The sequence below is a fragment of the Heptranchias perlo genome, unplaced genomic scaffold, assembly GCF_035084215.1.
Source record: "Heptranchias perlo isolate sHepPer1 unplaced genomic scaffold, sHepPer1.hap1 HAP1_SCAFFOLD_325, whole genome shotgun sequence".
Classification (NCBI taxonomy): Eukaryota; Metazoa; Chordata; class Chondrichthyes; order Hexanchiformes; family Hexanchidae; genus Heptranchias; species Heptranchias perlo.
Window position 1 is genome coordinate 293,955 of NW_027139337.1, and position 23,546 is coordinate 317,500.

Consider the following 23,546-nt stretch of genomic DNA (forward strand, 5'->3'; position numbering starts at 1 on the left):
TGGTCTCATCCTGTCCACGGCGGCCAGCCCCATTGGCCCGATCCATGACCCATCCAGCATCGCACCCTCCTCTAAACCCACAGAACCCCACCTGTCTCACGTTGGGTGGGATAGAGAGTTCCTCCCCTGTGCTCTGTACCACAGGAACAGAGAGACCTGGGGGGGGTGTGGACACCAATCTTTGAAGGTGGCAGGACAAGTCGAGAAGGTTGTTAAAAAAGCAGATGGGATCCTGGGCTTTATTAATAGAGGCACGGAGCACAAAAGCAAGGGAGTTATGCTAATCCTTTATAAAACACTGGGTTAGACCTCAGCTGGAGTATTGTGTCCAATTCTGGGCTTCGAACACTTTAGGAAGGATGTTCAGGGCCTTGGAGAGGGTGCGGAGGAGATTTCCCAGAATGGGACCAGGGATGAGGGACCTCAGTTATGTGGAGAGACTGGAGAAGCCATTCGGCCCGACTGTGGTCGATCCCGGTGTTCCTGCTCCTCCCTCCCTACTCCATCTCACCCTATCACCATCTCCTTCTATCCCTTTCTCCCTCATGTGTTTACCGAGCTTCCCCTTAAATCCATCTCCACTATTCACCTCAACTACTCCTTGTGGGAGCGAGTTCCACATTCCCACCACTCTCTGGAGAAAGAAGTTTCTCCTGAATTCCCCGATTGGATTTATTGGTGACGATCTTATATTGATGGCCCCCGAGTTCTAGTCTCCCCCCACAAGTAGAAACATCTTCTCTACGTCTACCCTATCGAACCCTTTCATAATCTTAAAGACCTCGATCAGGTCACCCCTCAGTCTTCTCTTTTCTAGAGAGAAGAGAGTATTCCTGTCATTTCTGATATCCATATGAAAATCTTGCAGCAACACTCAGTTCCTGTGAATGTTTTTTTCTGATGTCCAAATTTAGAATGAGATGAAGGTCATTTAATACGATGATCATACGATTTCTGCCGTAACCTGAGCAGTTTCCGTGTGGGCTAAACTGATTCTCCCTCAGTCTGAAACAGATTAAATAGGGAATAAACACATTGCACAAATAATGGTAAAGTTACTATTTCAATGATAACCACTGACAAATATCGCCCACCACAGCGACTGGTTGCATTGATATTTTATTACTCCCATTAAACGTTCCCACTAACCCGATTATCTGCAGGTCTGTGCGAGACGGTGGAAAGAGTGCACAGATTCAGTCGGTGACGGAATTCAACACGAGGGACAGGACCGTCAGTGAGATCCTCGAGACAGGAATCCGAGAGACCAGCATCTTCCCAATCTGGGGATCAGACAGAGAGGGGTGAGGGTGAGAGAGTAGGGAAAGAGGGAGGGTACTGCACTGGGACTGTCAGCCGAGATTTGCTGCTGTCATGTCCCCGAAGCGGGGGCTCGAACCCGTAACCTCTGGCTCGAGAGGCGAGAGTGTTACCCCCTGAGCCATGGCAACAAACAGCATTAAACATTAATAATACTATTGCTGATACTAATAATGTACATCATTAGGCATTAATAATACCATTACTGATACTAATTATGTACAGTGTTAGACATGAATAATACTCTTTCTGATATACTAATGTACATTGTTAGACATTAAAAATACTATTGCTGATACTAATAATGTACAGTGTTAGACATTAATAGTACTATTACTGATACTAATAACGTAGAGTGTGAGAGATTAATAATACTATTACTGATACTAATAATGTACAGTGTTAGACATGAATAGTATTATTACTGATACTAATAACGTACAGTGTTAGAGATTAATAATACTATTACTGATACTAATAATGTACAGTGTTAGACATTAATAGTACTATTACTGATACTAATAACGTACAGTGTTAGAGATTAATAATACTATTACTGATACTAATAATGTACAGTGTTAGACATTAATAATATTATTACTGATACTAATAATGTACAGTGCTAAACATTAAGAATACCATTACTGATACTAATAATGTACAGTGTTAGACATTAATAATACCATTACTGATACTAATAATGTAAAGTGTTAGACATTAATAGTACTATTACTGATACTAATAATGTACAGTGTTAGAGATTCATAATACTATTACTGATACTAATAATGTACAGTGTTAGAGATTAATAATACCATTGCTGATACTAATAATGTACAGTGTTAGACATTAATAGTACCATTACTGATACTAATAATGTACAGTGATAGAAATTAATAATACCATTACTGATACTAATAATGTACAGTGTTAGAGATTAATAATACTATTACTGATACTAATAATGTACTGTGTTAGAGATTAATAATACTATTAATGACACTAATAATATAGTGTTAGACATTAATAATACTATTACTGATAATAATAATGTACAGTGTTAGACATTAATAATACTATTACTGATACTAATAATGTACAGTGTTAGACATTAATAATACCATTACTGATACTAATAATGTACAGTGCTAAACATTAAGAATACCATTACTGATACTAATAATGTACAGTGTTAGACATTAATAATACCATTACTGATACTAATAATGTACAGTGCTAGAGATTAATAATACTATTACTGATATTAATAATATACATAATTAGGCATTATTAATACTATTACTGATACTAATAATGTACATCATAAGGCATTAATAATACTATTACTGATACTAATAATGTACATCATTAGGCATTAATAATACTATTACTGATACTAATAATGTACAGTGCTATAGATTAATAATACCATTACTGATATTAATAATGTACAGTGCTAGAGATTAATAATACTATTACTGATACGAATAATGTACAGTGTTAGACATTAATAATACCATTACTGATACTAATAATGTACATCATTAGGCATTAATAATACTATTGCTGATACTAATAATGTACATCATTAGGCAGTAATAATACTATTGCTGATACTAATAATGTACAGTGCTATAGATTAATAATACCATTACTGATATTAATAATGTACAGTGCTAGAGATTAATAATACTATTACTGATACGAATAATGTACAGTGTTAGACATTATTAATACTATTACTGATACTAATAATGTACATCATAAGGCATTAATAATACTATTACTGATACTAATAATGTACATCATTAGGCATTAATAATACTATTACTGATACTAATAATGTACAGTGCTATAGATTAATAATACCATTACTGATATTAATAATGTACAGTGCTAGAGATTAATAATACTATTACTGATACGAATAATGTACAGTGTTAGACATTAATAATACCATTACTGATACTAATAATGTACATCATTAGGCATTAATAATACTATTGCTGATACTAATAATGTACATCATTAGGCAGTAATAATACTATTGCTGATACTAATAATGTAAAGTGTTAGACATTAATAATACTATTGCTGATACTAATAATGTACCATGTTAGACATTAATAATACTATTGCTGATACTAATAATGTACCATGTTAGACATTAATAATACTATTGCTGATACTTATAATGTACTGTGTTAGAGATTAATAATACTATTACTGACACTAATAATGTACAGTGTTAGAAATTAATAATACTATTACTGATAATAATAATGTACAGTGTTAGACATTAATAATACCATTACTGATATTAATAATGTACAGTGTGAGACATTAATAATACTATTACTGATACTATTAATGTACAGTGTTAGAGATTAATAATACGATTACTGATACTAATAATGTACAGTGATAGACATTAATAATACTATTACTGATACTAATAATGTACAGTGTTAGACATTAATAATACTATTACTGATACTAATAACGTACAGTGCTAAACATTAAGAATACCATTACTGATACTAATAATGTACAGTGTTAGACATTAATAATACCATTACTGATACTAATAATGTACAGTGCTAAACATTAAGAATACCATTACTGATACTAATAATGTACAGTGTTAGACATTAATAATACTATTACTGATACTAATAATGTACAGTGTTAGACATTAATAATACTATTACTGATACTAATAATGTACAGTGTTAGACATTAATAATACTATTACTGATACTAATAATGTACAGTGTTAGACATTAATAATACTATTACTGATACTAATAATGTACAGTGCTAAACATTAAGAATACCATTACTGATACTAATAATGAACAATGTTAGAGATTAATAATACTATTACTGATACTAAAAATGTACAGTGTTAGAGATTAATAATATTATTGCTGATACTAATAATGCACTGTGTTAGAGATTAACAATACTATTACTGATACTAATAATGTACAGTGTTAGACGTTAATAATACTATTACTGATACTAATAATGTACAGTGTTAGACATCAATAATAGCATTACTGATACTAATAATGTACAGTGTTAGAGATTAATAATGCTATGGCTTATACTAATAATGTACATCATGAGCCAAAAATAATACTATTACTGATAATGTACAGCATTAGACATTAATAATACCAGTACTGATACTAATAATGTACAGTGTTAGACATTAATAATACTATTACTGATACTAATAATGTACAGTGTTAGACATTAATAATACCATTACTGATACTAATAATGTACAGTGTTAGACATTAATAATACTATTACTGATACTAATAATGTACAGTGTTAGACATTAGTAATACTATTACTGATACTAATAATGTACAGTGTTAGACATTAATAATACTATTACTGATACTAATAATGTACAGTGTTAGACATTAATAATACCATTACTGATACTAATAATGTACAGTGTTAGACATTAATAATACTATTACTGATACTAATAATGTACAGTGCTAAACATTAAGAATACCATTACTGATACTAATAATGTACAGTGTTAGACATTAATAATACCATTACTGATACTAATAATGTACAGTGCTAGAGATTAATAATACTATTACTGATATTAATAATATACATAATTAGGCATTATTAATACTGTTACTGATACTAATAATGTACATCATAAGGCATTAATAATACTATTACTGATACTAATAATGCATTTCATTAGGCATTAATAATACTATTACTGATACTAATAATGTACAGTGCTATAGATTAATAATACCATTACTGATATTAATAATGTACAGCGCTAGAGATTAATAATACTATTACTGATACTAATAATGTACATCATTAGGCATTAATAATATTATTACTGATGCTAATAATGTACAGCATTAGACATTAATAATACTATTACTGATACTAATAATGTACAGTGCTAGACATTAATAATACCATTACTGATACTAATAATGTACAGTGTTAGACATTAATAATACTATTACTGATACTAATAATGTACAGTGTTAGACATTAATAATATCTTACTGATACTAATAATGTACATCATAAGGCATTAATAATACTATTGCTGATACTAATAATGTACATCATTAGGCAGTAATAATACTATTGCTGATACTAATAATGTAAAGTGTTAGACATTAATAATACTATTGCTGATACTAATGTACAGTGTTACACATTAATAATACTATTGCTGATACTAATAATGTACAATGTTAGACATTAATAATACTATTACTGATACTAATAATGTACGGTGTTCAACATTAATAATACTATTACTGATACTAATAATGCATATCATTAGGCATTAATAATACTATTACTGATACTAATAATGTACAGTGCTATAGATTAATAATACCATTACTGATATTAATAATGTACAGTGCTAGAGATTAATAATACTATTACTGATACTAATAATGTACATCATTAGGCATTAATAATATTATTACTGATGCTAATAATGTACAGCATTAGACATTAATAATACTATTGCTGATACTTATAATGTACAGTGTTAGACATTAATAACACTATTACTGATAATGATAATGTACAGCATAAGACATTAATAATACTATTACTGATACTGATAATGTACAATGTTAGACATTAATAATACTATTTCTGATACTAATAATGTACAGTGTTAGACATTAATAATACTATTACTGATACTAATAATGTACAATGTTAGACATTAATAATACTATTACTGATACTAATAATGTACGGTGTTCAACATTAATAATACTATTGCTGATACTAATAATGTACATCATTAGGCAGTAATAATACTATTGCTGATACTGATAATGTACAATGTTAGACATTAATAATACTATTTCTGATACTAATAATGTACAGTGTTAGACATTAATAATACGATTGCTGATACTAATAATGTACAGTGTTAGACATTAATAATACTATTGCTGATACTAATAATGTACAGTGTTAGACATTAATAATACTATTGCTGATACTAATAATGTACAATGTTAGACATTAATAATACTATTACTGATACTAATAATGTACAGTGTTCGACATTAATAATACTATTGCTGATACTAATAGTGTACATCATTAGGCAGAAATAATACTATTGCTGATACTAATAATGTGCAGTGTTAGACATTAATAACACTATTACTGATACTAATAATGTACAGTGTTCGACATTAGTAACACTATTGCTGATACTTATAATGTACAGTGTTAGACATTAATAACACTATTATTGATAATGATAATGTACAGCATAAGACATTAATAATACTATTACTGATACTGATAATGTACAATGTTAGACATTAATAATACTATTTCTGATACTAATAATGTACAGTGTTAGACATTAATAATACTATTACTGATACTAATAATGTACAATGTTAGACATTAATAATACTATTACTGATACTAATAATGTACGGTGTTCAACATTAATAATACTATTGCTGATACTAATAATGTACATCATTAGGCAGTAATAATACTATTGCTGATACTAATAACGTACAGTGTTAGACATGAATAATACTATTGCTGATACTAATAATGTACAGTGTTAGACATTAATGATACTATTACTGATATTAATAATTTACAATGTTAGACATTAATAATACTATTACAGATAATAATAATGTACAGTGTTAGACATTAATAATATAATTGCTGATGCTAATAATGTACAGTGTTAGACATTAATAATACTTTTGCTGATACTAATAATTTACTCTGTTAGAGATTAATAATACTGTTGCTGATACTAATAATGTACAGTGTTAGACATTAATAATACTATGACTGATACTAATTCTGTACAATGTTAGACATTAATAATACTATTACTGATACTAACAATGTACAGTGTTAGACATTAATAATACCATTGCTGATACGAATAAAGTACAATGTTAGACATTAATAATACTATTACTGACACTAATAATGTACAGTGTTAGAGATTAATAATACTATTGCTGATACTAATAATGTACAGTGTTAGACATGAATAATACTATTGCTGATACTAATAATATACAGCAGTAGGCATTAATAATACTATTGCTGATACTAATAATGTACAGTATTAGACATTAATAATACTATTGCTGATACTAATATACAGCATTAGACATTAATAATACTATTACTGATACTAATAATGAACAGTGTTAGACATTAATAATAATATTGCTGATACTAATAATGTACAGTGCTAAACATTAAGAATACTATTACTGATACTAATAATGTACAGTGTTAGACTTTAATAATACTATTACTGATACTAATAATGTACAGTGTTAGACATTAATAATACTATTACTGATACTAATAATGTACAGTGTTAGACATTAATAATACTATTACTGATACTAATAATGTACAGTGCTAAACATTAAGAATACCATTACTGATACTAATAATGTACATCATAAGGCATTAATAATACTATTACTGATACTAATAATGTACATCATTAGGCATTAATAATACCATTACTGATATTAATAATGTACAGTGCTAGAGATTAATAATGCTATTACTGATACTAATAATGTACATCATTAGGCATTAATAATACTATTACTGATGCTAATAATGTACAGCATTGGACATTAATAATACTATTACTGATACTAATAATGTACAGTGCTAGACATTAATAATACCATTACTGATACTAATAATGTACAGTGTTAGACATTAATAATACTATTACTGATACTAATTATGTACAGTGTTAGACATTAATAATACCATTACTGATACTAATATTGTACATCATTAGGCATTAATAATACCATTGCTGATACTAATAATGTACATCATTAGGCAGTAATAATACTATTGCTGATACTAATAATGTAAAGTGTTAGACATTAATAATACTATTGCTGATACTAATAATATACCATGTTAGACATTAATAATACTATTACTGATACTAATAATGTACGGTGTTCAACATTAATAATACTATTGCTGATACTAATAATGTACATCATTAGGCAGTACTATTGCTGATACTAATAACGTACAGTGTTAGACATTAATAATACTATTGCTGATACTAATAATGTACAGTGTTAGGGATTAATAATACGATTGCTGATACTAATAATGTACAGTGTTAGACATTAATAATACTATTGCTGATACTAATAATGTACAGTGTTAGACATTAATAATACTATTGCTGATACTAATAATGTACAATGTTAGACATTAATAATACTATTACTGATACTAATATTGTACATCATTAGGCATTAATAATACTATTGCTGATACTAATAATGTACATCATTAGGCAGTAATAATACTATTGCTGATACTAATAATGTAAAGTGTTAGACATTAATAATACTATTGCTGATACTAATAATGTACCATGTTAGACATTAATAATACTATTACTGATACCAATAATGTACGGTGTTCAACATTAATAATACTATTGCTGATACTAATAATGTACATCATTAGGCAGTACTATTGCTGATACTAATAACGTACAGTGTTAGACATTAATAATACTATTGCTGATACTAATAATGTACACTGTTAGAGATTAATAATACTATTGCTGATACTAATGTACAGTGTTACACATTAATAATACTATTGCTGATACTAATAATGTACCATGTTAGACATTAATAATACTATTGCTGATACTAATAATGTACAATGTTAGACATTAATAATACTATTACTGATACTAATAATGTACAGTGTTCGACATTAATAATACTATTGCTGATACTAATAGTGTACATCATTAGGCAGAAATAATTCTATTGCTGATACTAATCATGTACAGTGTTAGACATTAATAACACTATTACTGATACTAATAATGTACAGTGTTCGACATTAATAACACTATTGCTGATACTAATAATGTACAGTGTTAGACATTAATAACACTATTACTGATAATGATAATGTACGGCATAAGACATTAATAATACTATTACTGATACTGATAATGTACAATGTTAGACATTAATAATACTATTACTGATACTAATAATGTACAGTGTTCGACATTAATAACACTATTGCTGATACTAATAATGTACAGTGTTAGACATTAATAACACTGTTACTGATAATGATAATGTACGGCATAAGACATTAATAATACTATTACTGATACTGATAATGTACAGCATAAGACATTAATAATACTATTACTGATACTGATAATGTACAATGTTAGACATTAATAATACTATTTCTGATACTAATAATGTACAGTGTTAGACATTAATAATACTATTACAGGTAATAATAATGTACAGTGTTAGACATTAATAATACTATTGCTGATGCTAATAATGTACAGCATTAGTCATTAATAATACCATTCTGATACTAATAATGTACAGTGTTAGACATTAATAATACTTTTGCTGATACTAATAATTTACTCTGTTAGAGATTAATAATACTGTTGCTGATACTAATAATGTACAGTGTTAGACATTAATAATACTATTACTGATACTAATTCTGTACAGTGTTAGACATTAATAATACTATTACTGATTCTAACAATGTACAGTGTTAGGCATTAATAATACCATTGCTGATACGAATAATGTACAATGTTAGACATTAATAATACTATTACTGATACTAATAATGTACAGTGATAGACATTAATAATACTATTGCTGATGCTAATAATGTACAGTGTTAGACATTAATAATACTATTGCTGATACTAATAATGTACAGTGTTAGAGATTAATAATACTATTGCTGATACTAATAATGTACAGTGTTAGACATGAATAATACTATTGCTGATACTAATAATATACAGCATTAGGCATTAATAATACTATTGCTGATACTAATAATGTACAGTATTAGACATTAATAATACTATTGCTGATACTAATATACAGCATTAGACATTAATAATACTATTACTGATACTAATAATGTACAGTGTTAGACATTAATAATACTATTGCTGATACTAATAATGTACAGTGTTAGGCATTAATAATAATATTACTGATACTAATAATGTACAGCATTAGACATTAATAATACTGTTACTGATATTAATTCTGTACAGTGTTAGACAATAATACTATTTCTGATACTAATAATGTACAGTGTTAGACATTAATAATACTATTGCTGATACTAATAATGTAGTGTTGGACATTCATAATACTATTACTGATACTGAAAATGTACAGCATTAGTCAGTAATAATATCATTACTGATACTAATAATGTACAACGTTAGACATTAATTGTACTATTTCTGATACTAATGATGTACAGTGTTAGACATGAATAATAATATTACTGATATTAATAATGTACAGTGTTGGACATTAATAATACTTTTGCTGATACTAATAATTTACTCTGTTAGAGATTAATAATACTGTTGCTGATACTAATAATGTACAGTGTTAGACATTAATAATACTATTACTGATACTAATTCTGTACAGTGTTAGACATTAATAATACTATTACTGATTCTAACAATGTACAGTGTTAGACATTAATAATACCATTGCTGATACGAATAATGTACAATGTTAGACATTAATAATACTATTACTGATACTAATAATGTACAGTGATAGACATTAATAAGGCTATTGCTGATGCTAATAATGTACAGTGTTAGACATTAATAATACTATTGCTGATACTAATAATGTACAGTGTTAGAGATTAATAATACTATTGCTGATACTAATAATGTACAGTGTTAGACATGAATAATACTATTGCTGATACTAATAATATACAGCATTAGGCATTAATAATACTATTGCTGATACTAATAATGTACAGTATTAGACATTAATAATACTATTACTGATTCTAACAATGTACAGTGTTAGACATTAATAATACTATTGCTGATACTAATAATGTACAATGTTAGACATTAATAATACTGTTACTGATACTAATTCTGTACAGTGTTAGACAATAATACTATTTCTGATACTAATAATGTACAGTGTTAGACATTAATAATACTATTGCTGATACTAATAATGTAGTGTTGGACATTAATAATACTATTACTGATACTGAAAATGTACAGCATTAGTCAGTAATAATATCATTACTGATACTAATAATGTACAATGTTAGACATTAATAATACTCTTACTGATATTAATAATGTACAGCGTTAGACATTAATAATATTATTACTGATACTAATAATGTACAATGTTAGACATTAATAATACTGTTACTGATACTAATTCTGTACAGTGTTAGACAATAATACTATTTCTGATACTAATAATGTACAGTGTTAGACATTAATAATACTATTGCTAATACTAATAATGTAGTGTTGGACATTAATAATACTATTACTGATACTGAAAATGTACAGCATTAGTCAGTAATAATATCATTACTGATACTAATAATGTACAATGTTAGACATTAATAATAGTATTACTGATATTAATAATGTACAGCGTTAGACATTAATAATACTATTGCTGATGCTAATAATGTACAATGTTAGACATTAATAATACTATTACTGATACTAATAATGTACAGTGTTAGACATTAATATTACGATTGCTGATACTAATAATGTACAGCATTAGACATTACTAATACTGTTCTGATACTAATAATGTACAGTGTTAGACATTAATAATACTATTACTGATATTAATAATGTACAGCGTTAGACATTAATAATACTATTGCTGATACTAATAATGTACAATGTTAGACATTAATAATACTATTACTGATACTAATAATGTACAGTGTTAGACATTAATAATACTATTGCTGATACAAATAATGTACAGCATTAGACATTACTAATACTGTTCTGATACTAATAATGTACAGTGTTAGACATTAATAACACTATTACTGATACTAATAATGTACAGTGTTAGACATTAATAATACTATTGCTGATACTAATAATGTACAGTGTTAGACATTAATAATACCATTACTGATACTAATAATGTACAGTGTTAGACATTAATAACACTATTGCTGATACTAGTGATATACAGCATTAGGCTTTAATAATACTATTACTGATACTAATAATGTACAGTGTTAGACATTAATAATATTATTGCTGATACTGATAATGTACAGTGTTAGACATTAATAATACAATCCTGATACTAATAATGTACAGTGTTAGACATTAATAATACTATTACTGATACTAATAATGTACAGTGTTAGACATTAATAATACTATTACTGACACTAATAATGTACAGTGTTAGACATTAATAATACTATTGCTGATACTAATAATGTACAGTGTTAGACATTAATAATACTATTGCTGATACTAATAATGTACAGTGTTAGACATTAATAATACTATTGCTGATACTAATAATGTACAGTGTTAGACATTAATAATACCATTACTGATACTAATAATGTACAGTGTTAGACATTAATAACACTATTACTGATACTAATAATGTACAGTGTTAGAGATGAATGATACTATTACTGACACTAATAATGTACAGTGTTAGAGATTAATAATACTATTACTGACACTAATAATGTACAGTGTTAGACATTAATAATACTATTACTGACACTAATAATGTACAGTGTTAGACATTAATAATACTATTACTGACACTAATAATGTACAGTGTTAGACATTAATAATACTATTACTGACACTAATAATGTACAGTGTTAGACATTAATAATACTATTACTGACACTAATAATGTACAGTGTTAGACATTAATAACACTATTATTGATACTAATAATGTACAGTGTTGGACATTAATAAAACTATTACTGACACTAATAATGTACAGTGTTAGACATTAATAACACTATTACTGATACTAATAATGTAGTGTTGGACATTAATAACACTATTACTGATACTAATAATGTAGTGTTGGACATTAATAACACTATTCCTGATACTAATAATGTAGTGTTGGACATTAATAACACTATTACTGATACTAATAATGTACAGTGTTAGACATTAATAACACTATTACTGATACTAATAATGTACAGTGTTAGACATTAATAACACTATTACTGACACTAATAATGTACATTGTTAGACATTAATAATACTATTACTGATACTAATAATGTACAGTGTTGGACATTAATAATACTATTACTGATACTAATAATGTACAGTGTTAGACATTAATAACACTATTACTGATACTAATAATGTACAGTGTTAGACATTAATAACACTATTACTGATACTAATAATGTACAGTGTTAGACATTAATAACACTTTTACTGATACTAATAATGTACAGTGTTAGACATTAATAATACTATTACTGACACTAATAATGTACAGTGTTAGAGATTAATAATACTATTACTGATACTAATAATGTACAGTGTTAGAGATTAATAATACTATTACTGATACTAATAATGTACAGTGTTAGACATTAATAACACTATTACTGATACTAATAATGTACAGTGTTAGACATTAATAACACTATTACTGATACTAATAATGTACAGTGTTCGACATTAATAACACTATTACTGATACTAATAATGTACAGTGTTAGACATTAATAATACTATTACTGACACTAATAATGTACAGTGTTAGACATTAATAACACCATTACTGATACTAATAATGTACAGTGTTGGACAGTGAGTCATTATTAACACAGTCTGGTCTTACCGCAGTTCCTGTATTTTACATTAATTGTTCCTCAGAGCCGCAGACAGTAGTTTCACTCCTGAATCTCCCAGTTTATTATTACCCATGTGGAGGTCTGTGAGTGACTGGTTTGTACTCAAATCGGAGGCTCAATCCTCGATACACAAATCTGTGAGGCCAGCTACGTACAGCCTGGGATCGGCGAGAGAGAAAGAGAGAGAATCAGCATTAAACATGCAGCGTTTCTTACCAATGATGTCCAGTTTTCAGAGTCATTCTGAACATAATCACAGTCTGGTACTTACCGGAGTTCCTGTACTGTACAGTCAGGGTTCCTCAGAGCTGCACACAAGTCGTTTCACTCCTGAATCTCCCAGTTTATTATTACCTCTGTTTACAGGATCACATTTGCTCCTTTCCGTAAATCTCCTGCACTGAACTCGGTCCAAAGTCCCCCCGAGGCCCCGTTCGAACCTCTGCCCCGTTACCAGGCCAAGGAGCAGCACCACTCCTGCGTGAGAGGGGGGCAACCAGCATTCTGGCAACACCGCGACAGCGAAGGCAGATCAGCTATGATCCAATTGGATGGTGGAACAGACTCAATGGGCTGAATGGCCTCCTCCTGTTCCTGTGTAACAGGCTCGAGGGGGGCTGAATGGGCCTCCTCCTGTTCCTGTGTAACAGGCTCGAGGGGGGCTGAATGGCCTCCTCCTGTTCCTGTGTAACAGGCTCGAGAGGGGCTGAATGGCCTCCTCCTGTTCCTGTGTAACAGGCTCGAGGGGGGCTGAATGGCCTCCTCCTGTTCCTGTGTAACAGGCTCGAGAGGGGCTGAATGGGCCTCCTCCTGTTCCTGTGTAACAGGCTCGAGGGGCTGAATGGGCCTCCTCCTGTTCCTGTGTAACAGGCTCGAGGGGCTGAATGGGCCTCCTCCTGTTCCTGTGTAACAGGCTCGAGGGGGGCTGAATGGGCCTCCTCCTGTTCCTGTGTAACAGGCTCGAGGGGCTGAATGGCCTCCTCCTGTTCCTGTGTAACAGGCTCGAGGGGGGCTGAATGGGCCTCCTCCTGCTCCTAACCTTTTTTTTATTCATTCACGGGATGTGGGCGTCGCTGGCGAGGCCGGCATTTATTGCCCATCCCTAATTGCCCCTTGAGAAGGTGGTGGTGAGCCGCCTTCTTGAACCGCTGCAGTCCGTGTGGTGAAGGTTCTCCCACAGTGCTGTTAGGGAGGGAGTTCCAGGATTTTGACCCAGCGACGATGAAGGAACGGCCGATATATTTCCAAGTCGGGATGGTGTGTGACTTGGAGGGGAACGTGCAGGTGGTGTTGTTCCTTCTGCCACTGGAAACACTCTCTCCTGATTCACTCTCTCGAAACCCCTCCTGATTTTGAACCCCTCGATTAAATCTCCCCCTGAACCTTCTCTGCTCTGAGGAGAACAATTCCCAGTTTCTCCAGTCTCTCCCACACAACTGAGGTCCCTCATCCCCTGGTCCCATTCTGGGAAATCTCCCCTTAACCTTCTCTGCTCTGAGGAGAACAATTCCCAGTTTCTCCAGTCTCTCCCACACAACTGAGGTCCCTCATCCCCTGGTCCCATTCTGGTAAATCTCCTCTTAACCTTCTCTGCTCTGAGGAGAACAATTCCCAGTTTCTCCAGTCTCTGCACGTAACTGAGGTCCCTTTTGGTCCCATTCTGGTAAATCTCCTCCACACCCTCTCCGAGACCCTGGACATCCTTCCTAAAGTGTGCGGGGCCCAGAATTGGACACAATGCTCCAGCTGAGGTCTACCCCAGTGTTTTATAAAGGTTTAGCACAACTCCCTTGCTTTTGTACTCCGTGCCTCTATTAATAAAGCCCAGGATCCCATCTGCTTTTTTAACAACCTTCTCGACTTGTCCTGCCACCTTCAAAGATTGGTGTACACACCCCCCCAGGTCTCTCTGTTCCTGTGGTACAGAGCACAGGGGAGGAACTCTCTATCCCACCCAACGTGAGACAGGTGGGGTTCTGTGGGTTTAGAGGAGGGTGCGATGCTGGATGGGTCATGGGTCGGGCCAATGGGGCTGGCCGCCGTGGACAGGATGAGACCAACGCACAGGTTACACTGGGAACGGCTTTAGTAGAAGCTACTGGCAGGAATTGGTGTGCTGTAGGATTGGGCAGGAGGGCCATCTCCTCAGGCCCAGGGTGTGAAGCTGAGACCAAAGCAGGGCCTGAAGAGTTACCGGGCTTTAATCAAAGTTCTGAAATTCTGCCTAAGAGTTAGCCCGGGTCAAGCCGGCTTCCACTCAGGGCAGATATACCAGGTAATACAACACAAACCTGCATTTATATAGCGCCTTTAACAGAGTAAAACCTCCCAAGGAGCTTCACAGGAGGGTGAATCAGACAAGAATCCAACTCTGAGCCACATAAGGAGATATCAGGACAGGTGACCAAAAGCTCGGTCAAAGAGGGAGGTTTTAAGGAGCGTCTTCAAGGAGGAGAGAGAGAGGCGGAGAGGTTTAGGGAGGGAATTCCAGAGTTTGGGGCCCAGGCAGCTGAAGGCACGGCCGCCAATGGTGGAGCGATGGGAATCGGGGGGGATGGACAAGAGGGCGGAATTGGAGGAGGGCAGAGATCTCGGAGGGGTTGGAGGAGGTTCCAGAGATAGGGGCGAGGGGAGGGATTTGAAAACGAGGATGAGAATTTCACAATCGAGGAGCTGCCAGACCGGGAACCGATGTGGGTCCAGCGAGCTCAGGGGGGTGAACGGGACTTGGTGCGAGTTAGGATACGGCGGGGGGTGGGGGCGAGGGGCAGCAGAGTTTTGGATGAGCTGGAGCTTACGGAGGGTGGAAGATGGGAGGGAGGCCAGGAGAGTGGAGGTGACAAAGGCATGGATGAGGGTTTCAGCAGCAGATGAGCTGAGGCAGTTACGTTAACAGGAGCAGCAAACCTGACTTGACTCCACGCTGGCCCGGGAGGTGATGAAGACAGATAAAGACAGCTCCCGGGCCCCAGTTAACAGGCTTTGTAGCACCTGTTGTCGGCCAGGGCTATCAGACGAAGGCCCGCCTTGGATCTGGACAGATCTTTCATCAAACCAGACCGCCCGACCTGTTTCTCAACTGATGCTTCATGTGTATCCGATTCTTTCCCTGTGCCCTGTGCGTCTGCAGTCTGAGATTCCCACCTTTTCCCTGTCTGGGGGCGGGTCAGTAATTCTGGCCATCAAACCATCTACTGCCCCTGCACCTCCCCCCTCACTCCCCCCGGCCAAGATTTCAACCCTTGGTGAACTCAACTTTTACGTAACAATCAACAATTTAACATAAAGTAACGTACAAACCATCAACATTGAAAATAACATGAGAAATAGGAGCAGGAGGAGGCCATTCGGCCCCTCGGTCCTGCTCCGCCATTCCATCAGATCATGGAACTCAACTCACCCGATCCCCGTATCCCTTGATTCCCCTCGAGTCCCAAAATCCATCCATCTCAGCCTTGAATATTCTCAACGTCTGAGCATCCACAGCCCTCTGGGGGAGAGAATTCCAAAGATTCACAACCCTCCGAGTGAGGAAATTCCTCCTCATCTCAGTCTAGGATGGCCGACCCCTTATCCTGAGACTATGACCCCTGGTTCTAGACTCTCCAGCCAGGGGGGAAACAGCCTCTCAGCATCTACCCTGTCAAACCCCCTCAGAATCTTATCTGTTTCAATGAGATCACCTCTCATTCTTCCAAACTCCAGAGAGTATCGGCCCATTCTACTCAACCTCTCCTCATAGGACAACCCTCTCATCCCAGGAATCAATCTAGTGAACCTTCATTGCACCGCCTCTAAGGCAAGTCTATCCTTCCTGAGATAAGGAGACCAAAACTGTACACTGTGCTCCAGGTGAGGTCTCTCCAAAGCCCTGTACAATTGTAGTAAGACTTCCTTACTCTTGTACTCCAACCCCCTTGCAATAAAGGCCAAAGTACCACAAGGGTCGAAAATCACAAATTGTGACATTTGCTCAGGCACGGTGTCGATGAGCTTTGTTGACCTCCATACGTCAACATCTTCTGCGGGTTTCACGCCCCTCCCCTTTAACTGGCGCGGCGTCACGTGACAGGCCTGCTCCGTAACCAAACCTTGAAGGCCTCTTGACGGCTTTGAGCTCCCACTGTGCCGTCAGTGACCGGGTCACGAGACTCGGTCGCTCGGTCTCACCGTGCTGATCCTGCAGGATATCCGGGGCCGAATGTTCCCCCAGTGCAGGGACAGGAAGGGCCCAGGGCGGGGCTCAGACTGGGCTCCAGTGGGACTCGGTATTCCTTGGTTTTGGTGGGAAGGGCTATCTGTCATCCTGATGGGAATCGGGCCCGTGTGGGTTCAGGATGGAGAGGGATTGGGGGGGGCGGGGTGGGGGTCGTGCTCTGATTCGTTGGGTTGGTCCCCAGAATCCAATAGGGACCAACACCCACTGTCTGGGGTCACCCAGGGAGAGCATCCTAGAACAGGGTGTGGGGGGCTGCTCCTCCCGAGGAATCGGACTCCAGGATGGGCCTGCAGAAGGAGAATGGAGGGCGAAAGACGGAGAAATGGGGAAACGTACAAAATGCCCTGTACTCTGGTGGGGCTCAGGAGGGCAGTGTGCCCATCGGAGAGGGGCATTATAGGAGACAATGCATGGGAGACCGTTACAACATTGATTGAAAAATTCTCCATCCTCGTGTTCAAATCAGCCCCATGGCCCTCGCCTCCTCCCCTCTGTTGCCTCCTCCAGCCCCCTCCAACCCTCCCAGATCTCTGCCCTCCTCCAATTCCGCCCTCTTGTCCATCCCCCCGATTCCCATCGCTCCACCATTGGCGTCCGTGCCTTCAGCTGCCTGGGGCCCTGAGCTCTGGAATTCCCTCCCTAAACCTCTCCCCCTCTCTCTCCTCCTTTAAGACGCTCCTTAAAACCTCCCTCTTTGACCGAGCTTTTGGTCACCTGTCCTAATATCCCCTTATGTGGCCCGGTGTCAAATTCTGTTTGACAATCGCTCCTGTGAAGCGCCTCAGGACGATTCCCCTCCCTAAACCTCTCTGCCTCTCTCTTCCTCTTTAAGACCCTCCTTAAAACCTACCTCTTTGACCAAACTTTCGTCACCCCTCTTAATGACTCCTTAGGACCATAGGATCAGGAGCAGGCCCATTCAGCCCCCTCGAGCCTGTTACACAGGAACAGGAGGAGGCCATTCAGCCCCCCTCGAGCCTGTTACACAGGGACAGGAGGAGGCCATTCAGCCCCTCGAGCCTGTTACACAGGAACAGGAGGAGGCCCATTCAGCCCCTCGAGCCTGTTACACAGGAACAGGAGGAGGCCCATTCAGCCCCCCTCGAGCCTGTTACACAGGAACAGGAGGAGGCCCATTCAGCCCCCCTCGAGCCTGTTACACAGGAACAGGAGGAGGCCCATTCAGCCCCTTGAGCCTGTTACACAGGAACAGTAGGAGGCCCATTCAGCCCCCCTCGAGCCTGTTACACAGGAACAGGAGGAGGCCATTCAGCCCCTCGAGCCTGTTACACAGGAACAGGAGGAGGCCCATTCAGCCCCCCTCGAGCCTGTTACACAGGAACAGGAGGAGGCCATTCAGCCCCTCGAGCCTGTGACACAGGAACAGGAGGAGGCCCATTCAGCCCCTCGAGCCTGTTACACAGGAACAGGAGGAGGCCCATTCAGCCCCCCTCGAGCCTGTTACACAGGAACAGGAGGAGGCCCATTCAGCCCCTCGAGCCTGTTACACAGGAACAGGAGGAGGCCATTCAGCCCCTCGAGCCTGTTCTGCCCCCCCCCCCCCCGACCAGAGGAAATAGTTTCTCTCCATCGACCCTATCGAATCCTTCAATCATCTCAAACCCCTCGATTAGATCACCCCTTAATCTTCGACACTCGAGGGAACACAAGCCCGGTCTGTGCGACCCCTCCTCGAAAATTAACCCTTTTATCCCCGGGGATCGTTCTGGTGAATCTGGGCCGCACTCTCCCTCTCCGAGGGCCGATATATCCTTCCTGAGGGGGCGGTGCCCAGGACTGGACGCAGTTCCTCCAGACGGGGTCTGAGCAGAGCTGTGTCCGGCTGTAAACGTAACTCCCTCCCCTTTGTCGACTGGCCCTCCTTGACAGACATGTGGAATTCTTGCAGACTGCTCCCCCTCCACTTCTTAAAAAAAATTACTTGACACTGCCCTCGATGTGCAATACATGCCAGCAGAAGTGAATCAGAGACTGAGCAGGAAACGTCTCAACTGTTGAGAAACCACAGTGCGCGGAGGCACTGAGAAAGACTGAGACGGAGAGAGAGAGAGAGAGAACAGCAAACCAGCAACGAGCTGCTAACAGCCCTGAGGGAAGAACAGAAAAGTAAGTGGAGGCTCCCACTCGCTCTTTAACTCGCTCAGCCTCTCCCTTATCGACTGAACGCAAGACTGGCTTCACCAAACCACTTTGCCTTGCAATCCGTCCCACTTTTTAAAGTGTGTCTGTGTGTGTATCTCTGGGGGGCGCCTGTGTTGGTCGGCCTGTGGTGTTTCTGTGTGTGACTGTGTGTATTTGTATGTCTGTGTGTGTCTGTAGTTGTGTGTCCGCCTACTGGTGTGTGTGTGTGTGTAGTTGTGTGTCTGCCCACGTGTGTGTGTGTGTGTGTGTGTGTAGTTGTGTGTCTGCCCACGTGTGTGTGTGTGTGTGTAGTTGTGTGTCTGCCCACGTGTGTGTGTGTGTGTGTGTGTGTGTGTGTAGTTGTGTGTCTGCCCACTGGTGTGTGTGTGTGTGTGTGTAGTTGTGTGTCTGCCTACTGGTGTGTGTGTGTCTGTGTGTGTGTAGTTGTGTGTCCGCCTACTGGTGTGTGTGTGTGTGTAGTTGTGTGTCTGCCCACGTGTGTGTGTGTCTGTGTGTGTCTGTAGTTGTGTGTCTGCCCACTGGTGTGTGTGTGTGTAGTTGTGTGTCTGCCTACTGGTGTGTGTGTGTGTGTGTGTGTGTGTCTGCCCACTGGTGTGTGTGTGTGTGTGTAGTTGTGTGTCTGCCCACTGGTGTGTGTGTGTGTGTGTGTGTAGTTGTGTGTCTGCCCACTGGTGTGTGTGTGTGTGTGTAGTTGTGTGTCTGCCCACTGGTGTGTGTGTGTGTGTGTAGTTGTGTGTCCGCCTACTGGTGTGTGTGTGTGTGTGTGTGTGTAGTTGTGTGTCTGCCCACTGGTGTGTGTGTGTGTGTAGTTGTGTGTCTGCCCACTGGTGTGTGTGTGTGTGTGTGTGTGTGTAGTTGTGTGTCTGCCTACTGGTGTGTGTGTGTGTGTAGTTGTGTGTCTGCCCACTGGTGTGTGTGTGTGTGTGTGTGTAGTTGTGTGTCTGCCCACTGGTATGTGTGTGTGTGTGTGTGTGTGTGGCCCTCGCCCCCCTCCCTATCTCTGTCACCTCCTCCAACCCTCCCAGATCTCCGCCCTCCTCCAATTCCTCCCTCTTGTCCATCCCCAGCGATTCCCATCGCTCCACCATTGGCGTCCGTGCCTTCAGCTGCCTGGGCCCCGAGCTCTGGAATTCCCTCCCTCAACCTCTCCCTCTCTCTCCCTCCTCCTTTAAGACGCTCCTTAAAACCTCCCTCTTTGACCGAGCTTTTGGTCACCTGTCCTAATATCTCCTTCTGTGGCCCGGTGTCAAATTTTGTCTGATTTTCACTCCTGTGAAGAGTCCAGGGACATTTTACTATGTTAAAGGCCCTATATAAATGCAGCTCCTAACAGTTGCAATAATCTATAATCACGCTGGGACTCGAACAAATTGTCTGCACTGAGCACATCCGTGATAAGCATCTGTTAGTCGTTTTTGTATCAAAGATAAAAATGTGTCATTGCTTTTAAAATGTAAAGATTAAGAAACAGTCTGATCATATCTTTCTCAGCTCAGTGGGGACCACACTCTCTCTCTCTCTCTCTCGCCCCCACTCCAGAGACTCGAGCCCCAAAATCCCAAGCCGACACTCCCTGGTGTCCAGTACTGAGGGAGCGCCGCACTGTCGGAGGGTCAGTACTGAGGGAGCGCCGCACTGTCGGAGGGTCGGTACTGAGGGAGCGCCGCACTGTCGGAGGATCAGTACTGAGGGAGCGCTGCACTGTCGGAGGGCCAGTACTGAGGGAGCGCCGCACTGTCGGAGGGTCAGTACCGAGGGAGGGCCGCACTGTCGGAGGGTCAGTACTGAGGGAGCGCCGCACTGTCGGAGGGTCGGTACTGAGGGAGCGCCGCGCTGTCGGAGGGTCGGTACTGAGGGAGCGCCGCACTGTCGGAGGGTCAGTACTGAGGGAGTCGACAGTGCGGCGCTCCCTCAGTACCGACCCTCCGACAGTGCGGCGCTCCCTCAGTACTGACCCTCCGACAGTGCGGCGCTCCCTCAGTACCGACCCTCCGACAGTGCGGCGCTCCCTCAGTACCGGACACCGGGGAGTGTCGGCCAGGGATTATGGGGCTCGAGTCTCTGGAGTGGGGGCTTGACCCCACTTCTGACTCAGAGGCGAGCGAGAGAGAGAGAGAGAGAGTGTGGTCCCCACTGAGCAGAAGAAAGATATAATCAGTCTGTTTCCTAATCTTTGCATTTTAGAAGCAATAACACATTTTTATCTTCGATACAAAAATGACTAATGGATGATACAGCACTGAAGGAGGCCGCTCGGCCCATTGTCCCTGTGCTGGCTCTGTGAAAGAGCTCTCCAATCAGTCCCAATCTTTCCCCCCGTCGCCCTGTAAATTTTCCCCCTTCGAGTATCTCTCCGATTCCCCCCTTTTGAAAGTTATTATTGAATCTGCTCCCTCCGCCCTTTCAGGCAGCGAATTCCAGATCATCGCGACTCGCTGCGTAAAAAAACGTTCTCCTCATCTCCCCCTCTTTCCCCGATTATCTTCAATCTGCGTCCTCTGGTTCCCGACCCTCCTGCCCACTGGAAACACTCTCTCCTTATTTACTCTCTCAAAACCCCTCCTGATTGTGAACCCCTCGATTAAATCTCCCCTTAACCTTCTCTGCTCTGAGGAGAACAATTCCCAGTTTCTCCAGTCTCTCCACACAACTGAGGTCCCTCATCCCCTGGTCCCATTCTGGGAAATCTCCCCTTAACCTTCTCTGCTCTGAGGAGAACAATTCCCAGTTTCTCCAGTCTCTGCACATAACTGAGGTCCCTCATGGTCCCAATCTGGGAAATCTCCCCTTAACCTTCTCTGCTCTGAGGAGAACAATTCCCAGTTTCTCCAGTCTCTCCACATAACTGAGGTCCCTCATCCCCTGGTCCCATTCTGGGAAATCTCCCCTTAACCTTCTCTGCTCTGAGGAGAACAATTCCCAGTTTCTCCAGTCTCTCCACATAACTGAGGTCCCTCATGGTCCCATTCTGGGAAATCTCCTCCGCACCCTCTCTGAGACCCTGGACATTCATCCTAAAGAGTGCGGAGCCCAGAATTGGG

At 38.2% G+C, this 23,546-nt stretch overlaps 1 long non-coding RNA gene across 1 annotated transcript; it reads right to left on the minus strand.

Moving 5' to 3' along the window:
* Positions 1-203: 203 nt before the first annotated feature.
* Positions 204-15,137, minus strand: LOC137311311 (uncharacterized). Its single transcript, XR_010960294.1, has 4 exons — positions 14,395-15,137; positions 14,111-14,281; positions 1,150-1,283; positions 204-1,005 (listed from the first exon to the last, which is right to left on the minus strand). It is a non-coding gene; the product is annotated as an uncharacterized lncRNA (long non-coding RNA).
* Positions 15,138-23,546: the final 8,409 nt, after the last annotated feature.